Raw genomic sequence first — 13,283 nt, 5'->3', positions numbered from 1 at the left:
GGTTGATTTTGTAGATCTTTTTTCTTTTATATTTCTTAACTATATAAGTCCCTTTAACATTTGTTGTAAAGCTGGCTTGGTGGTACTGAATTCTCTTAACTTTTGCTTGTCTGAAAATCTTTTTACTTCTCCATCAATTTTGAATGAGATCCTTGCTGGGTTCAGTAATCTTGGTTGTAGATTTTTCCCTTTCAGTACTTTAAATATATCCTGCCATTCCCTTCTGACCTGCAGCATTTCTGCTGAAAGATCAGCTGTTAAGAATATGGGGTTTCCCCTGTATGCTATTTGTTGCTTCTCCCTTGCTGCTTTTAATATGCTTTCTTTGTGTTTAGTCTTTGTTAGTTTGATTAGCATGTCTTGACATTTTTCTCCTTGGGTTTATCCTGTATGGGACTCTTTGGGCCTCTTGGACTTGACTATTTCCTTTTCCAGGTTGGGGAAATTTTCAACTATAATCTTTTCAAAAAAAAATTTTAAACCCTTTCTTTTTCTCTTCTTCTTCTGTGACACCTAAAATTTGAATGTTGGCACACTTGATATTGTCCCAGAGGTCTCTGGGACTGTCTTCAGTTCTTGTCATTCTTTTTCACTTTATTCTGCTCTCCAGAAGTTATTTCCATCATTTTATCTTCCAGCTCACTAATTCATTCTTCTGCTTCATATAATCTGCTACTGATTGCTTCTAGAGTATTTTTAATTTCTTTTTAATTTCAGTAATTGTGTTGTCTCTGTATATTTTTTAATTCTTCTAGGTCTTTGTTAATTGATTCTTGCATTTTCTCCATTTTGTTTTCAAGGTTGTTGATCATCTTTACTATCATTATACTGAATTGTTTTTCAGGTAGTTTGCCTATTTCCTCTTCATTTACTTGGACTGCTGTGTTTCTAGTTTATTCCTTCATTGGTGTAGTATTTTTATGCCTTTTCATTATTTTTATTTTTTTAAACTTATTGTGTTTGAGGTCTCCTTCTCCCAGGCTTCAAGGTTGAATTCTTTCTTCCTTTTGGTTTCTGCTCTCCTAAGTTTGGTCCAGTGGTTTGTGTAAGCTTCATGTAGGGTAAGATTTGTACTGAGTTTTTGTTTGTTTTTTGTTTTTCCTCTGATGGGCAAGGCTGAGTGAGGTAGTAATCCCGTGCTGAAGATTGGGTTTGTATTTTTGTTTTGTTTGTTGTTTAGATGAGGCTTCCTGCATAGGGTGCTACTGGTGATTGGGTGATGCCTGGTCTTGTATTCAAGCGGTTTCCTTTGTGTGAGTTCTCGCTATTTGATACTCCCTAGGATTAGGCTAGGATCTTGCAGTTGGTGCTCCCACTCTTAAGGCTCAGGGCTTGATCTCTGAAGCCAGTATCCTGTTTTCTTACCCTAAATTTCCTAAGGGCTTATTATAGGGAATGACTGCAGTCTGATGGCTACTAAATGGCAGGTATTCCAAAAAGTTTACTTTTTTAAAATCCCCTTCTAGTGTTGAAGCATCTCCTGCAGAGGCGTAGGTTGGCAGCAGCCCTTGGTGGGGACATGGGCACTGGAAGCAGCAGTGCTGGGAAATACATCTTGACAGAAGTCCTCTTGGATGTCGCACAGAGCCTGCAGCCTCTAGGACTCGCACTGCAGTCTTAACAGAGGAATTTTCACATTCCCTCTGAACCACAGTTTCTCCAGAGTGATTGTATGCTTTACGAAAAGTGAGGTGTGCCAATCACCCAGCCCATGCCTGCTGAGAAATAAAGCTTGGTTTCCCTTGATTAGTTGCTCTCTAAAGCCAGCCTAAAAGCTGAACTCAGTATATACTCAACATTCACATGTTAATGACACGATATTATATTAGTGTTAATGTTAACTCTTTACATTTTTTTTCAGTAAAGTATAATTTATTTCCAGATTGAAAATAATTGTTTACATTTTTATACCACAGTTAAGTATGAACTCAGAGTAACAATGTAGGCAAGTAATTAGGCATTATTAGTCCTATCTTGTTGAAGTAGAAAATGAGTTTTAAAGTAGCTGATATATCAGGAGCTGGGGTTTGAAATATACACACCACTATGCACAAAATACACAGTCAACAAGGACCTACTATAAAGCACAAGGAACTTTACTTAATATCCTACAATAACTTATAAAGGAAAAGAACCTGGAAAAGAATATATATGTATATGTGTATAACTAAATCACTTTGATGTCTACATAAAACACAACATTGTAAATAAATTATACCTCAATAAATAAAAATAAAAACCCACAAAGCTAAGAGACTTACTGAGACCCACGCAGTGATACATCAATAATATAGTTTTCAGTCAGCTAGTTTAAGCCTTTTTACTCAAATGCCACCATTCTCTTCATTAGACTATGTCCAAATTATGATCAAAAGAGTCCTCTAAATTCTTTCAATGTAATATCACACTGTGGTTTGTTGATAGGTATGTAAAGGGGCCCAGCTATTTCATAAATAATGAACAACAAACAAAGTTGAAACGAGAAAGCTGGGCAGCCATGGCAGGGAACACTGGCTTTAAAGCAAGAGCATTGATTACTGACCTTGACAATTCCATTTTCCTCTCTCCTTTCATCATTTTGCTCACAATTGCATCCTTTTCGATTTTAAAGTCTATTATGAATTCATACTGCAAAGAGGTTGTATAATGGCTTAGAAATTATATTAGGTCAGAGAAAAATTATTTTTTCTAATGACCCAAGATAATATGAGGGATAAGTGTGTTAAGCTTTCACCATGAAAACACAGGTACAGCTGAATTTCCACTGAAACTGGGGAACTGCTCACTCTTGTCTTTTTACCCAAGACGGACTATGAGGACAAAAGACCAAGACTGGCAAACACTATTGTCAGAGAAATTCCAGGGTCCAAGCAGACATAAAAGTTCCCTGTTAGGTGTACACCAGATCCTTCTCAATGCTCATATCAAAAAGGGGTCAAGCCAGCACGAGTAACAGATGCATGGCTCCAAGAGCACAAAGGTAAGTGAAGCAGGGACAGAAGGGCAGGGCAAAGATTAGAGGACTACAGAGCTTTGATACACAATGCCGAATTTGCACACACACACTTTATTCATATAATTCAGTTCCTTCAAAAGGAATACAAAGATGAATCAGAAGATGTTTTTCAACTCATACAAATAAGAAGGAAAAAATTAAAACAACCTAATAGTCCACAAATAGTGGACTGTTTTCATTACTTCTGTCCTCATGATAGGATATCGGGCAACCATTCCCTTGATGTTTACAAAGAATTCTAAGAACATAGAGAAATGCCTTTGATGTGATACCTAGTGTTTTTGAAAAGGTGTAAATATTTGCACAGTGATGTCAACTGTGTTTTTTTTTTTAAAGGGGGTAAACAGAAAAAAAGCTGGAAGGAAATACATGAAAATATGTGTTATAATTTTAGGTTGGTGGGATTAGAAGGAAATTCTTTCTGATGCATATTTTATCTGCATTTTCCATTATATTTGAAGTAATCATGTTACTTCAGTATCAGTAAAAATACTACCTTTCACAACTTTTACAGAACTACTAACATTTGTGGCATCCACTGAAACAGAGCTGAGCCCCTCTCTGATGCAGACTTTGTATCATTTGGAGCCAAAGAAAGGTGTATGCCAATGGAATTAGGTCAGTGAACTCTGTAGGTTCAGAGGTGATCCCAGACTACCTTAGAGAATTCCTACCCTCCAATTTCATGCCTTTTAGAGGATTTTCCTCTGTTATCCCCTGCATGGGGACTCAATTAAGCCAAACATGCTATATTATTGCATCTTTTTGTTTTATACAATAAAAACTGACCCAGTTAGCAATGATGATGTTGGAGATTTTTAAGAGATCTTGGTACAGATCTTCCCCAGAATGCTGGATTTTCCCCTATCTAGAAAATCATCCAGCAGTGGTAATTGTTTCTTTATGGGTTTTTAAAATAAAACTAAGGCAGAGTGGGCTTCCCTTGTGGTGCCAGTGTTAAAGAACCCACCCGCCACTGCAAGAGATATAAGAGACCCGGGTTAAATCGCTGGTAAGGGAAGATCCACTGGAGGAGGGCATGACAACATACTCCTTTATTCTTGCTGGAGAATCCCATGGACAAAGGAGCCTGGTGGACTACAGTCCATAGGGTCACAAAGAGTTAGACATGACTGAAATGACAACTTAGCATGCATGCAAAGGCAGAGTAAATATGTGCTTTAAAAAACAAACAAACCTGAGGTTTCCAGAGCATGCACCCTTCCCTGTAAACTTAAGGCCTTCCATTCACCTCTGATGTCATCCTTTTCCCATCAGTTCTCACCCTACTCCTCCTCACCTCCTTGATCCTTTAACCCTTTCTCATCCTCTGTGTTACTGAAAATGGTTGTTTTGAACAAGTCTTTTTACAGTCCATAAGAAGTTTATTCCAGAGTGTGATTTCTTCACAGATAAAATTTTGCTGCAAAAACCATAATGCAAATAGAGAAGCAAACAAAAAAGTCATCTAAAATAAGCAGCATACTTAGTGATTTCATTGATTTACATGCAGAAGTAAACTCCTTTCCCTGTCATAGACCAGGAAAAAACATCTGCAGAACAGTATTAGTTCACACACCACACTTTGAGTTACATTGCTCTACCCCTTCCCACTGGCCTGCAAATTTCATTTCAGTAACAAATTCATGGGATAAAGTGAAACAGGCTAACAGATCAAGGAGAGTTAGGGAGGGACTAGAGTTTTCAGGGGAGAATTGTGTTAGAAAGTGACATATGAGTTGGTAAGAAGCAGCTAGACAAGCAAAGATCTGGAAAAAGAATTTCCAGGTAGAGAAAACAGTTGGTACAAATATCCTCAGGTGGAATATGAAAGTTAAATAAAAATATAATTCAAAAATATACATGCACCCCAATGTTCACTGCAGCACTATTTACAATAGCCAAGACATGGAAGCAACCTAAATGTCCATCAACAGAGGAATAGATAAAGAAATGCAGTATATATACAGAGTGGAATATTACTCAGCCATAAAAAAGAACAAAATAATGCCATTTGCACAGACATGGATGGACCTAGCAGTTATCTTACTTAGAAATAAAACAGATAGAGGAACACAAATATTATAGGATATCACTCACATGAAGACTACAGTTAAAAAAATTATATAAATGAGCTTACTTACAAAATAGACATAGATTTTAAAAACAAACAAACTTACCAAAGTGGAGACATGCAGGTAGGATGATAAATTAGGAAACTGGGATTAATATATACACACTACTATATAAAACATGGACGATCAACAAGGACTTTGTTGTTGTTGTTCAGTTGCTAAGTCATGTCCAGCTCTTTGCAACCCCACAGACTGCAGCATGCCAGCCTTCCCTGTCCTTCACTATCTCCTGAAGTTTGCTCAAACTCATGTCCATTGAGTCAGTGATGCCATCCAACCATCTCATCTTCTGTCTTCCCCTTCTCCTCCTGCCCTCAGTCTTTCCCAGCATCAGGGTCTTTTCCAATGAGTCAGCTCTTCACATCAGGTGGCCAAAGTCTTGGAACTTCAGTTTCACTACCAGTCCTAATGAATATTCAGGATTAATTTCCTTTAGGATTGACTGGTTTGATCTCCTTGCAGTCCAAGTGACTCTCTAGAGTCTTCTCCAGCAGCACAGTTTGAAAGCAACAATTCTTCGGCACTCAGTTTTCTTTATGGTCCAACTCTCACATCCATACGTGACCACAGGAAAAACCATAGCTTTCACTAGACAGATCTTTGTGGGCAAAGTAATGTCTCTGCTTTTGAATATTCTCTCTAGGTTGGTCACAACTTTCCTTCAAAGGAGTAAGCGTCTTTTAATTTTATGGCTGCAATCACCATCTGCAGTGATTTTGGAGCCCAAAAAAATAAAGTATGACACTGTTTCCACTGTTTCCCTATCTATTTCCCATGAAGTGATGGGACTTGATGCCATGATCTTCGTTTTCTGAATGTTGAGCTTTAAGCCCACTTTTTCACTCTCCTCTTTCACCTTCATCAAGAGGCTTTTTAGTTCCTCTTCACTTTCTGCCATAAGGGTGGTGTCATCTGCATATCTGAGGTGATTGATATTTCTCCTGGCAATCTTGATTCCAGCTTGTGCTTCCTCCAGCCCAGCGTTTCTCATGACGTACTCTGCATAGAAGTTAAATAAGCAGGGTGACAATATACAGCCTTGACGTACTCCTTTTCCTATTTGGAACCAGTCTGTTGTTCCATGTCCAGTTCTAACTGTTGCTTCCTGACCTGCATATAGGTTTCTCAAGAGGCAGGTCAGGTGGTCTGGTATTCCTATCTCTTTCAGAATAGTTTAAGCCAATAAGTTTATTTTTTTAATATAAATTTATTTATTTTAATTGGAGGTTAATTACTTTACAATATTGTATTGGTTTTGCCATACATCAACATGAATCCGCCATGGGTATACACGTGTTCCCTATCCTGACCCCCTTCACTCCTCCCTCCCCGTACCATCCCTCTGGGTCATCCCAGTGCACCAGCCCCAAGCATCCAGTATCATGCATCAAACCTGGACTGGCGATTCATTTCATATATGGTATTATACCTGGTTCAATGCCATTCTCCCAAATCATCCCACCCTCGCCCTCTCCAAAAGAGTCCAAAAGACTGTTCTATACATTTGTGTCTTTTTTGCTGTCTCGCATACAGGGTTGTCATCACCATCTTTCTAAATTCCATATATATGCGTTAGTATACTGTATATTGTCACCCTGTTTATTTAACTTATATGCAGAGTACATCATGAGAAATGCTGGACTGGAAGAAACACAAGCTGGAATCAAGATTGCCAGGAGAAATATCAATAACGTCAGATATGCAGATGACACCACCCTTATGGCAGAAAGTGAAGAGGAACTAAAAAGCCTCTTGATGAAGGTGAAAGAGGAGAGTGAAAAAGTGGGCTTAAAGCTCAACATTCAGAAAATGAAGATCATGGCATCCAGTCCCATCACTTCATGGGAAATAGATGGGGAAACAGCGGAAACAGTGTCAGACTTTATTTTTCTGGGCTCCAAAATCACTACAGATGGTGACTGCAGCCATGAAATTAAAAGACGCTTACTCCTTGGAAGGAAAGTTATGACCAACCTAGATAGCATATTCAAAAGCAGAGACGTTACTTTGCCAACAAAGGTTCATCTAGTCAAGGCTATGGTTTTTCCTGTGGTCATGTATGGATGTGAGAGTTGGACTGTGAAGAAGGCTGAGCACTGAAGAATTGATGCTTTTGAACTGTGGTGTTGGAGAAGACTCTTGAGAGTCCCTTGGACTGCAAGGAGATCCAACCAGTCCATTCTAAAGGAGATCAGCCTTGGGATTTCTTTGGAAAGAATGATGCTAAAGCTGAAACTCCAGTACTTTGGCCACCTCATGTGAAGAGTTGACTCATTGGAAAAGACTCTGATGCTGGGAGGGACTGGGGGCAAGAGGAGAAGGGGACTACAGAGGATGAGATGGCTGGATGGCATCACTGACTCAATGGACATGAGTCTGAGTGAACTCCGGGAGTTGGTGATGGACAGGGAGGCCTGGCGTGCTGCGATTCATGGGGTGGCAAAGAGTTGGACATGACTGAGCAACTGATCTGATCTGATCTGATACTGTATTGGTGTTTTTCTTTCTGGCTTACTTCACTCTGTATAATAGGCTCCAGTTTCATCCACCGCATGACCTGTGGCGGATTCATTTTGATATTTGGCAAAACTAATACAATTATGTAAAGTTTAAAAATAAAATAAAATTTTAAAAAAAGGAAAAAATAAAAATAAAAAGAACTGATTCAAATGTATTCTTTTTAATGGCTGAGTAATACTCCATTGTGTATATGTACCACAGATTTCTTATCCATTCATCTGCTGATGGGCATCTAGGCTGCTTCCATGTCCTGGCTATTATAAACAGTGCTGTGATGAACATTAGGGTACACATGTCTCTTTAAATTCTGGTTTCTTTGGTGTGTATGCCCAGCAGTGGGATTGCTGGGTCATAAGGCAGTTCTATTTCCAGCTTTTTAAGGAATCTCCACACTGTTCTCCATAGTGGCTGTACTAGTTTGCATTCCCACCAACAGTGTAAGAGGGTTCCCTTTTCTCCACACCCTCTCCACAATTTATTGCTTGTAGACTTTTGGATCACAGCCATTCTGACTGGCGTGAAATGGAACCTTTTTGATTTGCATTTCTCTGATAATGAGTGATGTTGAACATCTTTTCATACGTTTGTTAGCCATCTGTATGTCTTCTTTGGAGAAATGTCTGTTTAGTTCTTTGGCCCATTTTTTGATTGGTTCCTTTATTTTTCTGGAATTCATCTGCAGGAGTTGCTTGTATATTTTTGAGATTAATTCTTTGTCAGTTGCTTCATTTGCTATTATTTTCTCCCATTCTGAAGGCTGTCTTTTCACCTTGCTTATAGTTTCCTTTGTTGTGCAGAAGCTTTTAATTTTAATTAGGTCCCATTTGTTTATTTTTGCTTTTATTTCCAATATTCTGGGAGGTGGGTCATAGAGGATCCTGCTGTGACTTATGTCGGAGAGTGTTTTGCCTATGTTCTCCTCTAGCAGTTTTATAGTTTCTGATCTTACATTTAGATCTTTAATCCATTTTGGGTGTATTTTGGTGTATGGTGTTATAAAGTGTTCTAGTTTCAATTCTTTTACAAGTGGTTGACCAGTTTTCCCAGCACCACTTGTTAAAGAGATTGTCTTTAATCCATTGTATATTCTTGCCTCCTTTGTCAAAGATAATAATAATAATAAGCTTAAAATAATTAACTGTATAGTACTCTATCTGTACCTAATATAGACATATATAGGTATACAATTTTAACACATTCTTACTGCTATAAATGATGTGTACTTAGTCAGTCATGTCCAACTCTTTGTGATCCCATGGACTGTAGCCCACCAGGCTCCTCTTTCCATGGGGATTCTCCAGGCAAGAATATTGGAGTGTGTTACCATTTCCTCCTCCAAAAGGCCATTAGGGAAGAGGAATATGGGGAGAATGAAAAGGAGTAAGGCTTTCTCCAAAATCATCTGAAATAAGCATCGAGTCCTCTTGGCTCCAGCTTGAAAATCTTCTGGGGTATGAGGGGTATGAGACACAGATTTAGCTCTTACCTTCAAGGCCCTCCATGTCTACATCCTTCTGTCTTCTTTTTTGATTTGGGCTGTGGTTCACTAGTCCTGGTTGGCTTAGGAGGGGCTTCTGCTTCCATGCCTGCTTTCTCTTTCTGGGCAAGTCAGATCTGTGGCAGGAGTTTTCTGCATTTCTTCCCAGAGTAATGTTGGCACATGCACTGGACGCCCACTACTTGAGGTAGTGCCGTGTAATCAGTCCTTTGTCTATCACACCTCCGACCACCCGATGTTTCAGTTGCCACTCCCAGTTCAACACTTGACATTGCTTGAACAGCTTCTTCAGCTCTGTTCACGGCCAGCTGATCTTTCCACCTGCAGCACCCAAAGCTGCAGTATGGTTGTGTAGTGTAGGATGTGCTGCTGCTGCTGCTGTCACTTCAGTCATGTCCGACTCTGTGGGACCCCATAGACAGCAGTCCACCAGGCTCCCCCATCCCTGGGATTCTCCAGGCAAGAACACTGGAGTGGGTTGCCATTTCCTTCTCCAATGCATGAAGGTGAAAAGAGAAAGTGAAGTCGCTCAGTCGTGTCCGACTCTTAGCTACCCCATGGACTGCAGCCTACCAGGCTCCTCTGCCCATGGGATTTTCCAGGCAAGAGTACTGGAGTGGATTGCCATTGCCTTCTCCAAGTGTAGGATGTGGAGTACTACAAATGATAAAATACACCATAGTCTTTATTACAAACTCTATATAGCCAGTTGAGTTTCACAGAATACTTTTGTTGATTTTCTCTGAATTCCTGAATCCATACCCAACCTGTTATTGCAACTGATGAAGAAGTCAAGTTGTAAAGAATGTTGGTTCATATTCTTATTTAATGAGTAAGAGAAAACAGCAAAGACGTATTTCAAAACTTCATTCATTTTATGCTGAGAGATGTTCTTCCTTATTTGGAAAACAATTTTTAAATCCAAGAAGACTATTTCCTCTATTTTTTGTACTATTCACAAGGTAACTACTACATAAATGAAAACTATTGCAGTTGCTCTATTATTAACACTTTCTTCATCACCGTGTTTAGTCTAGCTCAGCAATCAATAAACATATTCTGTGAACAGTCAGATATTTTAGGATTTGAATGCCATATATATCTGTATCAGATATTCTCCTCTGTGTGTGTGGTGTGTTTTTGTTTGTTTGTTTAGTTTGTTTGTTGTTATAACCTCATAAAAATGTAAAAAGCATGCCTAGCTCTGTAGCCATGTAAAACCAGTCCTGGGCTGGTTTTGTTTCATGGTTTTGTTCTACGGTTTGTCAGATCCTGATCTAGACAATAAACAAAGCAATAAATCAAATACACTTTGATTTATATCATTTGCCAATTTCTGCACTCTAACTACTTACAGCATGGCCAATTTCAAGCTACTGACATGACGGCAGTACATGTGGAGTCAGGAAGAAATGCACAGTAGAATATCACTTGTCTTAGCCTGCTCAAACTGTTGTAACAAAATGCCACAGACTGGGTGATATGAACAACAGAAACTTATTTTTTCACATTTTCAGAATCTGAGAAGTCGAAGACCAAGGTGCCAGCTGACTTGGTTTTTGGTGAGAGTTTTCGTGGTTTGCAAGCAGCCCCCTTCTCTCCGTGACCTCATGGGGCAGAAAGAGAGAGTGCTAGGTCTCTACTGTCTCTTCGTTTAAGGACACTAATCTTACCCTATCAGGACCCCACCCTGATGACCTCATTAAACCTTAATTATGTCCTTACCTATCTCCAAACGCAGCCACATTGGGGTGCAGGCTTCAATGTATGAACTTGAGGACACATTTCAGTCCACAGAACCATTATACAGCAGTGCTATCACACAGATGGAAGATCATAGGCAACAATAGTAAAATATAGAAGAATAATTAGGAAACGATGACTTTTCAGTATTCATTACTTTTGTTTTAATATAGTTCACTTCATTGTACATTTGCATCATTTAACATGGGCTATGTTAAACTGGCTGTTGGGATGCCTGAGAAGTTCATGACATGTTCTCACAAGCCATTCTGAGCAGATTCCAACCAGTCCCAGCACACCATTGCCAAAGCAAGTTAGTTCCAGAGCTGGTTCTAGAATCCGCATTTTTGTTTAATCCAGTGTTCTTTCTTTGCCCTTCAGCAAGTTGCCAAGACAACCTAGTCAGTACATGTACTGCCTAGGTAAGAATGCTGAAGAGACAATATTTAAAATCATAATAGAAGTTATCTAAATGTAAAAATATAAATTCATATATTAACACATCCCTATCAAGATTAAAAAGAAATTTATGACAAGACAGTTTTCAGTAGGAAAACTGAAAAAAATTAACAAAAACAAAACTCTTGAAATAGAACAAAGGAAAAGACTACCTACAATGGAATGGCTGTTAAAAGGAGCATAGAATCTCACAACAGCAAGTGAAGTCAGAACATGAAATGTTACATTTAAAGGTTTGAGAGAAGATCACTGTCAACAGGAACTGCTAGCTAAAATACACTATTATATTCTCAAAAAAAAAAGGAAATGCAATCAAACTATTGTGCCAAATAGGTTTTGTTTCTTTTTTTTTTTTTAATTTCCTCAAGCGTTAAAAGATATGGAGACTAATAGATTTTAATCCCACATCCTATAAATCCATGACTTACTCATTATGCACAGAATTCCTGTACTAATTGACTCTTTGCTTTCTTGACTATCCAGAACATTCTTGACAATATTTTGACTAAGTATTAAAGAAGTATTATGGGACTTCCCTGGTGGTTCAGTGGTTAAGAACCCACCTGCCAATGCATGGGACACAAGTTCGATTCCTGGTCCAGAAAGATAGATCCCATATGCCTCAGGGAAACTAAATCCACATGTGACAACTACTGAAGTCTGTGCCTCAAGCAGTGCTCCACAATAAGAGAAGCCACCTGAATGAGAAGCCCACATACGCAACTAGAGATTTGTTGTTGTTCACTCGCTAAGTCATGTCCAACTCTGTGACCCCATGAACTGCACCACGCCAGGCTTCCCCGTATTTCTCTGTCTCCCTGAGTTTGCTCAAACACGTGTCCATTGAGTCAGTGATGCCATCCAATCGTCTCATCCTCTGTTGCCCCCTTCTTCTCTTGCCCTCAGTCTTTCCCAGCATCAGGGTCTTTTTCAATGAATAGTGCCAGCTAATAGAGAAAGCCCACACACAGCAATGATGACCCAGCACAACCAAAAATGAAGAAATAAATAAAGGTATTATAAACCAATATTTTCCCAAATACCTATGTATTCCAATCAATAAAGGACACATTATAAAACAATTGGGGGCTTCTCTTGTGGCTCAGATGCCAAAGAATCTACCTGCAATGCAGGAGGTTCCATCCCTGGGTTAGGAAGAGCCCCTGGAGAAGGGAATTGCAACCATTCCAGTATTCTTGCCTGGAGAATTACATGAACAGAGGAGCCTGATGGGCTACAGTCCATTGTATCACAAAGAATTGGACATGACTGAGTGACTAACACACACTATAAGACAATACACCCAAAAAACGTAGTTGTATATCAGAATTTGGGAGGGATGGATCCCAAGAATCTCTATTTTTAACAAATGCTGATGGTGACTCCAATATAACTAGGCCAGTATCTGCTGTCAGACAACATTTGAGAACTCTTAGTATGAATGAAAAAATTACTCTAAAGATCATGCAGTTCAGCAAGCTCAATATTTCCTATTCCTTTTCTGGGGGTCCTTTTCAATCTTATTTCTATCAAACTTTATACTAGTATTTTGTTTCAGTCCTATGGACAATATGAACAAAATGTAATTTCACTAGTTTTCTCATAAAAGTTAGTACGCCAAAACTGTAAGCATACGCTATTTCTCCAAACTGTTTCCAAACTTTCCTCTCTGTTTCCTTTGCAAATTCTTGAATTTTTTTATCTCCTTATCAAATTTGCTTTCAGGAAAGGATTAGATAAGTTTATTCACACTAACACAGAAACAGCAATATGAGGGCAACCTCAATTTCACTCTTTCAAATGCTAAATTCCATCTCATCAACAAATCCTATCAACATCATGATGTATCTATCCAAGAAGCCAACCACTTCTTGCGACTTTTTCCACTAAAACTCTAATGAGGCCACCAGCC

At 38.9% G+C, this 13,283-nt stretch overlaps 1 protein-coding gene and 1 pseudogene across 31 annotated transcripts in view; both read right to left on the bottom strand.

Moving 5' to 3' along the window:
• Positions 1-13,283, bottom strand: part of NELL1 (neural EGFL like 1) — a 1,048,536-nt gene that overhangs the window by 638,659 nt on the left and 396,594 nt on the right. The gene's annotated exons all lie outside the window — the stretch shown is intronic.
• LOC147342445 (28S rRNA/ribosome and sororin micro-cofactor pseudogene) lies at positions 9,147-9,563 on the bottom strand (annotated as a pseudogene).

The sequence above is a fragment of the Bos grunniens genome, chromosome 29, assembly GCF_055505025.1.
Source record: "Bos grunniens cultivar Pamir isolate PY7600 chromosome 29, Bosgru_T2T1.0, whole genome shotgun sequence".
NCBI lineage: Eukaryota > Metazoa > Chordata > Mammalia > Artiodactyla > Bovidae > Bos > Bos grunniens.
The sequence above is the reverse complement of the archived record's forward strand: the minus strand, read 5'-3'. Positions and strand labels throughout refer to the sequence as shown.